The sequence below is a fragment of the Cricetulus griseus genome, chromosome 4 (genome assembly GCF_003668045.3).
Source record: "Cricetulus griseus strain 17A/GY chromosome 4, alternate assembly CriGri-PICRH-1.0, whole genome shotgun sequence".
NCBI classification, from domain to species: Eukaryota; Metazoa; Chordata; class Mammalia; order Rodentia; family Cricetidae; genus Cricetulus; species Cricetulus griseus.
Genome location: NC_048597.1, coordinates 8,322,328 through 8,327,284, shown reverse-complemented (window position 1 = coordinate 8,327,284; position 4,957 = coordinate 8,322,328). Strand labels below are relative to the sequence as shown.

At 40.2% G+C, this 4,957-nt stretch overlaps 1 pseudogene; it reads left to right on the top strand.

The window, feature by feature from the left end:
• The first annotated feature begins 3,892 nt into the window (after nt 1–3,892).
• On the top strand, nt 3,893–4,045 carry LOC113835380 (annotated as a pseudogene).
• Nucleotides 4,046–4,957: the final 912 nt, after the last annotated feature.

Here is a 4,957-nt window from a genome sequence, read left to right as displayed (position 1 = left end):
TCTGCCACATAAATAAAATTATGACTAATGTGGAAAAGTGCTGTGTGAAATGGGTTACTTACTATGAGCACATCTGATGACGCAGTGAGAGGAGTTTGGAAAGGATGAAAGATGCAGAATGGAGATGTTCTAAAGTGTGACGTGGGGTTTACGGGGAAATTCAGATGTCAGTTCAGGAGACTGGAAGCCGAAGTAATGAGGACAGGGAAGGCTGTGCTCACAGTGGAAGTGGAATTCTTTTAGAATTAGACTAGATGTCGCTCACATTACCTTCTGACAAAGAACCTGTCTACATGTTGTCCATGACCCAAAACTATGTGGGATTGATTTTAGAGGGCTGAAGAATAAAAAATAAAATAAAATAGGAATGTCTTTTAAAAAATAAAATAAAGCAGAAATTTAAGTTTTTAAAGTTGAAGAATTAATCTTCAAGAAATTTCAAGACAAACCATGAATATTAATGATTGCTTTTAGATTTAGAGAATCAGAAATATAATAACTTGTAAAAACAACACATAATTTGGCTAGAGAAGAAGCCCATGTAAAGTTGGGGACAAGAAAAATGTGATTGTTGAAATGGCTGGTGCCACTTAAAGCTAGGCAGTCACATTGCAATGGGACAAGGGGAAAATGTCATAGGTGGGGAATTGATGACCTCAGCTCTACTGGCTCAAGGGTATAAAAGTTGTAATTAATTTTAGTGAACTTGCATTGAAACTGAAACCCTCATATGGTTGCTCATCCAGAACAGCCTAGGGAGGCATTTGCCCACCTTTAGACTTCGAGGGACTCAGGGGTCACTGGAACTGTAGTTTGATGGCACATGGCAATTCTCTATATAGCGCTGGTGTAGCAGAGATACAGAACACAGAAACAAATGGTGTCACACAGGCTTTTACTCTGACTTCAAAGGAAGAACTTGGATTCCAGGTAATGTACAATAGTGTCAGAATCCCTGTGGGATACCTTTAGGAGGCTGATGTATGAGGTAATTACAGGCAGGCTGAAACTACAGCAGAATTTCTAGGTAGTTAGAAATTCCAGGAAAGTGGAATGTCTACCAAAGAAATCCACAAGAAGTAATGATTCAAGTGGAGAGAAAGACCACATGTGTTGCTGCTAACAAGGCCATCAGTGGACTGGCCAAACCTTTCAGGGTACACATAATGCCTCTCTGTAACCTAGACACTAGGTATGAAATTACAGGATTTAATATTTCCCATGGTGGTTGGAGACTCGTTTTATTACCTGCTTTCTTTTTCCCTTTGTCTGTTGGAAATGTTTAGCCCATACTTGTCACATCAATATAATCAATGTATTGTGACCAGCTTTATGAATTCTGAAGTATCGCAAATCCTAGAAATTCTTTGATGGCCATCTATTTATGTGACAAGATACCCTAGAAAAACAACTATAAAAAGGAAAAATTACATTGATTTATGGTGGCAGAATTTTCCACCCATAGGTTTCTGGCATAACTGCTGTGGTCCTGTGGTGACGTGGAGTATCAAAACAGATGGGATGAGGGGGACTGAGATGCTTGTCTCATGGCAGCTGGGCAGCAGAGAGAGAATGGTACCCAGGATAAGGCATACTCTCCAAGAGCACATCCAGTGACCTACTGCCTCTAAACAGGGAGTACTTCCTAGCAGTCTACCAAAAATGCCACCAGATTAACCAGCTGATGTAGTCTGAGCCCTCTAAGCCCAATACAACCAAGGATAGCTGTGAAAGCAGCCTGTCTTAGTTAGGATTTCTATTGAGGTAAAGAGACATCATGACCACAGCAACTCTTACAGGGAAAAACATTTAACTGGGGCTGGATTACAGTTTGGAGGTTTAGTCCATTATCATCACGGCAGGAGGCATAGCAGCAGGCAGGCACACATGTGCTGGAGAGGTAGCTGAGTGTTCTGCATCCAGATCAGAAAGCAGCAGGAAGAGACTGAGAACCACTGGGCCTGACTTGACGTTCTGAGACCTCAAAACCCACACCCCCCCATGACACATCTCCTCCAACAAAGTCATACCTACTCCAACAAGGTGACACCTCCTAACAATGGCACTCCCTATGGGCCTATGGGAGCCGTTTTTATTCAAACCACCACACAGCCCAACAATTATCACACATACACTTAAAATTTTTTAATCATATTCTGGCAATTTTTGTACTTTTGATTGCATAATTCTCAAATATGAGGTTTGTATATGACAACATCACGTCACAATATCAAAAGGCGGGGAATATACAAAACAGCTAGAAACCAATTATTTAATACATGAGGATTCAAAGGACAGTTAAGAGTCAAAGCAACAGAGACTAGGCCTGAAATTTTTTTGTCTCAATTATTTTTTTCTTTTTTGTTGATTTTTATTTATCATTTTGTTTTTACATCCCAAATCAAAATTTCCCCTCCCTTCTTCCACGTTTCTCTCCCACCTTCTCACCCTCCCCTCCTGCCCTATCCACTCCCCTCCAGTTTCTCTTAATCAATTCTTCTTATTTAAATTAGAAACAATCTTATCTTATATATTACTCCCAGTTCCCTCTCCCTCCCAGCCTCCTATGCCTCTCATGGACTGTCATCCCATCCCTTTTCTGGGCCATAGAAATGGTGAGGCCTTCCACTGGGGACCATCAGGGTCTGTCACATCATTTGTGGCAGGGCCTAGGCCTCTCCCGTGTGTCTAGGCTTAGAGAATATCCCTCTGTGGTGAATGGGCTCCCAATGTCCATTTCTACACTGGGGATAAATACTGTTCCACTACCATAGACTGCCCAGGTCCTCTAATTGACACCCACGTTCAGTGGGCCTGGTTGTATCCTATGCTGGTTTCCAAGCTGTCAGTCTGGGGTCCGTGAGCTCCCCCTTGTTCAGGTCAGCTGTTTCTGTGGGAGACCAGTCCTGAAATTTTAAGAAATGTTATAACTATTAAGAATTTTGGTAGAATTTGGTGTGGCTAAATTTATTTTTAACTTTGGAATGGACACGAGGATTTGGGGCTCACAAGAAGAACATCTTGGTGTAGAAATATATCCCCAAGATTATGTGTTAACATCTTGGTTACAAGACTGTGGGAGTTTGGGAAGTGATTGGATCTTGGGGGAATCTGACATCAGCAATAAATTAATCCATTGATTTTCTTGTTTGATCTAAGGGTGTGAGAGCTGCTTCCTCTCGTTCTATTCATTCTTACCCTGGTGGCCAAGAAGGAAGCGATAATGCTCCACCACACCCTCCTGACAAGGAATTCCACCTTCATGACAACTCACAGCTATAGGACTAGCTGACCATAGATGGCAACCTCTGAAAATATACAGACCAAAATTAATTTTCCATCACTTGCATTATGGGTGTTTCTCTCATTACATTCATGTGTGGTTTGTCATAGTGATATAAACGTAATGAATGAAATCACATTTTGATGAGTAAAGACAAGAATCCAGGGACTTCTAAAGCTTCTTATAACTTTGGACTCTCATTTGAGACGCTCTCATTGGCAAAATTTCGTGAAATATTTTGTTTTTCAATTCCTCTCAGGAAGTGTATACGTTGGGCTTGAATATTTATTTTTTTCTCAAGAGTGGAGAAAAAATGATAAAGTTTAGTTCTTGACATTCAAATTAGTTGGAAAATGTCTAAAAGAATTATGTGATGTGAGTTGGATGCCTTATACAAGAGCCAAGCAATCTAAGAGGGAACTCTCCTTTACAAGGTAAACACAATATTGAACACATTTTTTTCTCATGGACGTTACCTTAAACTATGAGTGCAGGGGTACCTGTGGTTTGCCCCAACCTCCCCTCCTTGTATATAAAAGACCCTTTGCTTGCAGAGATGTCATTTAAACCATCTTCTACTTTTCAATTACACCTTATACTCACAATACCATGTGCTACTATGTGAACTACTATGGCGGTCTTGGCTATGGCTGTGCCTATGGAGGCTTGGGTTATGGCTAGGGCTATGGTTATGGCAGATATGAATATGGCTGCCACCATCCATATTGCTGTGGGAGATACTGGTCCTCCAGTTTCTACTGAGCAAATTGTGTATCTATTTGCTCTGTTTAGGCTCATCCAACTGGTACCAAATATAACATTTCCATTACTGTTAGAGGTTTACTGAGAGGAAAACTCATCCAAGATTATCTGAAACCCATAATTCATCTTTGACAGTGAAGTCTTTATTAATTAATGTCTTTGAATTTCTTCAAATTGTGTACTTTATTTTTTATATGTAAAGTGGTTCTGTATCCATTTTATTCCTTTTCTTGTTTAAAATTATTTTTAATTTTACATACCAACCCTAGTTCCTCCTTCTCCCATCCCACTACCCCCTTCCCACCCACCCCCTCCAGCCCTCATAGTGGGTAAGGCTTTCCTTGGGGAGTCAACAAAGTCTGGAATACAAAATTGAGGCAGGACCAAGTCCCTCCCTCCTGCATCAAAGCCAAAAGTCAAATTGTGTATTCTTAAGGATACCATTTCTTTGAAACTGCATTTCTACCTCATTTCTTCCTTAATTGTTGTTAAAATGCATGATTGTGAAAATTCCAGTTCATATTTCAATAAACATTTCTATGTTTTATGTAATGTTTTAAAAAGCTTTTGTGTATATCTCATACATGAAAACCAGTGGTATTTCTGTGTGTTAGAGGGAAGGAGAATGGAAAGGAGAAAGAAAGACTGAAGGTCACTGAAACTGAGAGAATGAGAAAGAGAAATAGAAACAAAGATAGTTGTGGGGACAAGAAGAACACACACAGCTCCCATCTTTAGTGCTTCTGGGATGGAAGCATGCTGGAAATCCAGAAGTCCATCCAAGGTTGGTGCTCCTATACCCAATGGTCCAAAAATACAGATATTGAGACCCAGGGCACATATGTCTAAATCACAAGACTAGCAGTTCAAAAGATGAACCAATGCCCCAAACAGTAAAATGATATGAAATAT